This window comes from Gadus macrocephalus, chromosome 14, assembly GCF_031168955.1.
Source record: "Gadus macrocephalus chromosome 14, ASM3116895v1".
Lineage (NCBI taxonomy): Eukaryota > Metazoa > Chordata > Actinopteri > Gadiformes > Gadidae > Gadus > Gadus macrocephalus.
This window is the reverse complement of record NC_082395.1, coordinates 7132459-7139621: the sequence shown is the minus strand read 5'-3', so window position 1 is coordinate 7139621 and position 7163 is coordinate 7132459. Positions and strand designations below refer to the sequence as shown.

Below are 7163 nucleotides of genomic sequence, written 5' to 3'. Positions count from 1 at the left end.
GTGTGTATGTGTGTCACACTGTGTCACACTGTGTTGAGGTCAGTGCAAGCTTAGTTTTTTATTCTGATCACACACAGTGCCTAACGAGCTAATGGGTCTGAAACACACACACACATCCACACATCCACACACACACACACACATCCACACACACACACACACACGCACACTCAAGCTCTCTCCCCTCCTCCTTCTTAGAGTACCACTCTATACCATTTAAATATCATTTTTATGGCTCATAAAATCTGCACAATGTCGACCATAAAGTGGAGGAAAAAGACTAGATTAGATAATAAAACACACCGTATGTTGCACTCTTTATTCCAAGCGCAGCCCAAGACTGCAGGATGGCATGGCGCAGAGGTCCCACAGTCAGAATAAACATGGAGTGATAGACAGACGCAATAAACTACTGGTGTTGTTTCTCAGAATACACAGTCTATTTATATTGTACCAGCACACAGAAAAAAACATTTAAAACCCGATGCTGAGGCATTTATATGCACAAGCCATCCCGAACGCGGTTGATTCAGAATTGTTTGTTAAATTAGGAATAAATGTACACCCATGTGCTGTAATGTGTTAGCCGGAAACCAGAGTCAAATATGTTGGGACTTTAACGGAAAAAACCCTTGGGCTATAAACACATTACCCTACTGGGCTGTAAACACCCTTGAAGAACCCACTGCTTACTGTTTTTAAGACTTGCTTCATAAAAAATGTCTCCGTCATCCTTTCTTTCTATTGCCATTAATTGTGAGTTTTACTTACATATTGTAGTTACGCAGAGGCGATTGTGGTGATTTATGAAGGTGCTCTAGTAACTTATGAACAACATGTATCAAGCTACCGTCGACAAGCACCAACTGATCTTGAAATTGGTCCCAACTCCCTCAGTCTAATTTTTCATCTTCAAGACCAGTAGACCGGTTGGAAACGTAATTATCGCAATGAGTAATATCTACTTGTTGAGAATAAACGTAGTGTCCTTGGTCCCCCTTTGACAATGTGTCCAGGGAGCGGAACAAATACAGAGACACAGCGTTAGCCTTCATTTGGCTTGATGATGATGCACTCAAGAGCGATCTGGTAATTCCTGAAGAACGAGTGTTTGACAAAGCTTCAGTGGGCCGCCAAGTCATTACCACCCCGCCGCTCGTCTCCTACATCTCCCATGAGCCCACTCGTGGAGTTGTAGTAGGAGTTACAGATGACACTTTTGATATAGTCGGCACATCACGTGATATGTGGCATGTGGTATGAGTGTCCCTGATTCGTGCGAGTGGGATGCAACACCAATTCTAGGACGCCTTAACCCTTCCTTTGCTCATGTTTTCATTTTTGAGCTCTCTCTCTCTCTCTCTCTCTCTCTCTCTCTCTCTCTCTCTCTCTCTCTCTCTCTCTCTCTCTCTCTCTCTCTCTCTCTCTCTCTCTCTCTCTCTCTCTCTCTCTCTCTCTCTCTCTCTCTCTCTCTCTCTCTCTCTCTCTCTCTCTCTCTCTCTCTCTCTCTCTCTCTCTCTCTCTCTCTCCTATGGTGACAGGTCTCTGGTGCGTTCTGTTCTGTTGCCATGGTAACTACCCTACAGTTTGAATCGTGCTACCATATCTCCATTTCCTGTTGTTAATGTGTGTGTGTGTGTTAATTTACGTTTCTCTAATTATTTGTCTATATGCGTGTACCTGAATGTAATTAAATGATAATTTGAATTTAATTGTGACACTGTCCTTCCTCCTGCTTACTTAAGTTTGTTATTCAGGAGTTATTCAGAACATCAGGAGTTAAAAAACGACTTGAATGGTCTGTAATTTAAAACACCTAGTACAGTCCACTGGCTTATCCTCTTAGGATGTACATGTTGTAAGTTTGTGATTAGCCCTGTTTGGCACGTGCATGCCTATATAAACAGAGGCTCAAAATAATCTTTAACGAGAGATAGATTATGTGTCTTCTTAGCATACACATGCAAACACTAATTGACCAGCCAGCTAAATAGCTGACTGACTTATTGACAGACAAACTGCTTTCATTCAGCTGATAATGGCGATGGGTAAAAAAAAGATTGTGCATGTCTTCCCGTGTCTCTTTCCTCGTTATAACCGGTTGCTATTTCAGAGGCTGCTGAACTGAATGCCAGCCTTGGAGAGTGGCCATGGAATCCACATTTACGCATCATACTTACTTCAACTAAAGTCCCAAATGTGATAATTAACCATAAAGTAATACAGTGTAATATAATTAACCCCATTAAAAAAACAATTACATAATAGCTTTTTTTGGCTGTGTAATCACTTCACATTACCTTACTTTAATTATGATGTTAAAGGCCTACTGTTCATTTTGAATTGGAATCTATTTTGGGTATATTTCTTTGGTGTGTGGGGACTGTGCCTCCCAGTTTGATGATGTAGTTGGCTTTGTGCTGTGAAGCCCTATATCTTGTGATATTTGGAAGAATCTTGTCGGATGGCTGGACGTGCAGGCTATCCTCCCGAGCTTAGCAGTACACAGATGACATTTAGGAAATACTTAAATGTCCTCTCTGGTACAATGTTGTTTTTTGTTGTTGTTTTTTGGTGCATCGAGTGAGTAAAAAAACTCTTTACTTGATTAATAGCCATTCACATGATGAGCTTCGTCTTTCTGGCTGGCACTCTCCATTACTAGACAGATAGATTATCGATACACTGAGGGGACACGATAAATGTAACAAAAGCTCTTCTAAGGTATGAACATCCCACTGGGAGTCTGCACATTGCAGCGGCATTCAAAAGTGTTACTCTATTAGGAATAATTGCTTTTCGGTCGAAAAAACTATTCATCTAGGTTTTGACTATTTCAGTCAGTAGCTCTTGGTGTTGAACGCACTAACTAAAAAAGCTGAGGAACAGGGAATCCAAAGTGAGCTGAATCAAGTGAGCTAACTGTAATTTAATGTCTCAATCATCATCATCATCATCAACCTTTTATTATTAGACTCAAGGTCCATTTAAAAACATACAATACAAGAAATGGACAACACACACATAAATAAGAATAAAAACATAACGACCAATTATAAAAGGCACTTAAACCAATGCCTCCAAAGGTATGACTGGTAGCGTACTGCGCTATAACTTGGGTTCGACAGCAGCATTATGACTTCATTCTTTGAGTTATTCAGGCGACAGATAAATCTGTACATAAGGATCCTCAATAAAGCTTGTAAGGTGTTAACTCCTGCATTCACAAATAGCTCACTTGCACTACTCCACCTAGGTCTTTTAAGTAAGATCCTAAAACAATCGTAGTAAGCAACTTGTAGTCTGTGCATACTTGATTTTTTTAACTTACCCCATAAGGGGGCAGTATACAGGGGAGTGCAATATGCTCTAAAGAGACATATTTTAACATGATCAGAACACATATGAAATTTTCTTGCCAACATATTGGCTTTGGCATATAATGTACGACACTGTCTTAAAATGTCGTCATCGTCAGACATTTTATCTGTTATAAAGTGCCCGAGGTACTTAACTTTATAACAAACACAAAGCTTTTCCCCAGAAAGATAAAATTGTGGAAAGTGGAGGTCCTTATCTCCCGTCGCCCTACATATTATCACACTGCTCTTATTTGAATTGTATTGCACATCATGTTTGACACCATATTCTGTACACACATTTAACAACTGCTGAAACCCAGCACTACTGGGAGAGAGAATGGCCAAATCATCCGCATACATTAAATGGTTAATCACCGTGTTACCAATCATACAGCCCGTTCTACAATCGTTCAGTTGGTCAGATAAATCGTTCATGTACAGATTGAAGAGGGCTGGTGACAGTAGCCCCCCTTGTCGAACTCCATTAGCAACACTGAAAGGACCAGAGACACTGCTACCCCATCTGACTTGCATACTCTGGTTAGCATACCAGTATGCAAGTATTCTTATAATGCTAGCAGGTACACCCCTTTGATTTAATTTTATGAACAGCTTCTGGTGATTGACTCTATCAAAGGCCTTAGAGGCATCAATAACTCCAATTAAAACAGAGGAATGTTGCCCTCTATACATTTCTACTATTTTTTTCAAACTATAAATACACAACTCAGTGCCATGCTTTGGTTTGAAACCAAACTGATTGTCTCTGGTATTAATATACTTACCCAATCGATCTAAAAGAATACTCTCCAGAACTTTGGAAATCACACTTGCCAGTGCGATTGGCCTATAATTGTCCATGCTCCCAATCTTGCCTGCTTTGTTCTTAATGACAGGCACAAGAGTTACGGCCAACATAGAGTCGGGCAACAGCCCATGCGTCATAAAGCCAGTGAAACATATGGCAAGTAGAGCGGCCACTTTCGGGCTAGCAAACCCGAGGTGCTCTGCAGTGATCTGATCTGAGCCACTTGCTTTATTCACAGATAATTTTGTGATAGCTTCAAAAACCTCATGTGTTGTGATTCCTACTGCATCCCTATTGGAAATATTGCCAACTGTATAAGGGTCACTTTTTACACAATTAAATAAAGCTGAGTAATTCTGCTTCCACAAATCAGCGATTTTATCAGCTCCAGAGACTCCCTCTACTGTGCTAGGCAACAATGAATTGCTCCTGTTAAGAGTTCTCACTTCCTTCCAAAATTCAACAACATTCTTACTTAGAAGCTTTTCAGCCATAGAGTCTGCTCTCATAACTTGTTCATTTTTGGATATATAACGAACTGCATATTTAAATTTTGAAAGAGTTAACTTTTTATAATCCAGGACAGGCCCCTGTCTAGGTCGGCCTTCCTGAACCCAAGCTTTATATGCCTCTTTAGCTTCTGCATGATGAGCAGCAACATGCTTTTTCCAACCTGGCTTGGTGTCAGACTTTCCCCTTTTAGAATACTTATGATATGACCTGCTGGCCTCATACACAGCTCCAACAATATCATTGTACATAGCACAGAGATCTTTACGGTGAGAAATTACGTTACAGTTTACGTCAGAACACATAATTGCATCTCTCTGTAAATATACAGCACTAAGAAGGATATCAGTTTTCCCATAGTATGTTAAAATATCCTCATGTGTGAGCTTGGCCCAATCCAGTTTGGCCTTACAGGCATGTTTACCCTCCTGAGACATCTCAGGGAGACTCTCACAATCTAGTGACACAACAAAAGGAATATGATCAGATATGGACGCCTCATACACAATCTTAATAGATATTATAATTGCATGGGCATCAGCAGTGCTAATGCAATGGTCAAGCCATGATGTTGTGTACCAAGCCTCGCTTATATAAGAATAGCTATCAGCAGGTAAAAACATTTGGCTGGACACAATTAAATTGTTATCGTCACAGAACTGTAGCATATGCTTAGCAAACAAGGAACGTTTGTCTGTAAGGTCAGCATTCATATCACCCACTACAAGGACGCTTGTGGAATGATTATCAGAAATAAAATAAATTATAAAAGCAAGCCTATTCAGATATTCATCTTCATTTTGTTGCGACTCATATGGTGTGTATACATTTAGAATACTGAACTCCTTGTTATTTATTTGTATGCGCACTGCAATACACCAGTCAACTTCAAGCCTGATGACATTAATGACAGAGTCCAGCTTTTTGTGCCAGAGGATAGCCACGCCCCCTGCTATCCTCCCTCTCACTATTCCCAAGGATAGGTCCGTTGTGGACTCTCCAGCCCCGTGGAAATTGTCATTAAAACAGTTCAACTTTCCCAAATCCTGCTTTGGTAGAAAAGTTTCTTGCAAACATAAAATGTCACAATGTTGCAGCAAATTGTCCACTACTATACGTCGGCTCCTATCACCTTCGCTGTTACCCAGGCGCAGCCCGCGACAGTTATATGATCCAACTTGCATAAAGTTTGCCTACAGTTTAGCTGAGCATTGCATCCGTAGACCCATTCGGTACAATTGCACTAGAAACCGACCTAGCTGCGCCAGCACCTATCACTCCCACCAGAAGCGGATCTTCCATTAGGCAAACCTAGGCAAGTGCCTAGGGCCCCAACCAAATCTGTCTTTATTAGGGGCCCCCAAATCTGACCCCCCCAGCCATTACTTATGTAAAGTAAAAAAATAAAAAAACATTTCTAGTAGAAAAAAATAACAAAAATATCAACATAACGCCAAACTAATGCCTAAATAATAATTTTCCAGCACACATGCCCCCCTCCATTGTGCATTGGAGTAGTCCAGAATATGATTACGTAGTAACGCGCGCAGCGCGAAATAACGTACTTCAAACCAAAGCAGAGGGATGCGACTCGGTGAAAATGAAGCGGCGGAATTATGATAGTGGTTGTGCTAAACGAAAACAAAAAGCTGAGAAGAAAAGAATTGCAGATACACTGCCGAAATTGACTTCATTTTTTACACCTGCTGCTGCCATAGCAGCCGCTGCTGAACTTGCGACAGGCTCTGCTGTTGGGGTTCTATACTGCTGCTCACTACTTTTCTCTGATATGAAGACTTTTGAGAAGACAACAGTAGGACAAATGCTTTCTGTCTCACACACACACACACACACACACACACACAGTCACTCACACACACTGTTTTACTCACATGAAATGGTGAAGGCAACAGGGAAAATGGACATTTGAAGATGGAGAACTTAACCACTTGCACACCTAAACACCCCCCCCTCTCTCTCTCTCTCTCTCTCTCTCTCTCTCACACTGAACCACTGCTTTGCCTGTCTCTCACTCACACACACAGCCACTGTTATTCCTGTCCACACACAAAATCTTTTCATTGGTCCTGTTTAAATGTAAATGGTGGTTTTCATAGACTCATATCCATTTTGTATTTTAGTTCTGTTAAGTGCAAGATCATTTTGTATCTCTGGCAGAGAATGGAAATGCTTCTCTCTCTCTCTCTCTCTCTCTCTCTCTCTCTCTCTCTCTCTCTCTCTCTCTCTAAACATGTAATTTTGGCAAAGGCTGGAAACTGATTTTACTGTGGAGAGTTGTGTGGCAGTGCACTATGGGTTTATTGCGATTCTAAGAGTATTGGGATGGTTATTTGTTTTGTGTACGTGTTTCAAAAATGAGGGGCCCATGTCTATATTTTGCCTAGGGCCCCAAAATGGCTAGATCCGCCCCTGACTCCCACTTTACGAGGTTCATAATATCTCCTCACAAGCGAGCCTTCAGG

At 41.1% G+C, this 7163-nt stretch overlaps 1 long non-coding RNA gene across 1 annotated transcript; it reads right to left on the bottom strand.

Moving 5' to 3' along the window:
• Positions 1 to 5964: 5964 nt before the first annotated feature.
• On the bottom strand, positions 5965 to 6646 carry LOC132472132 (uncharacterized). Its single transcript, XR_009529000.1, has 2 exons — positions 6557 to 6646; positions 5965 to 6311 (listed from the first exon to the last, which is right to left on the bottom strand). It is a non-coding gene; the product is annotated as an uncharacterized LOC132472132 (long non-coding RNA).
• Positions 6647 to 7163: the final 517 nt, after the last annotated feature.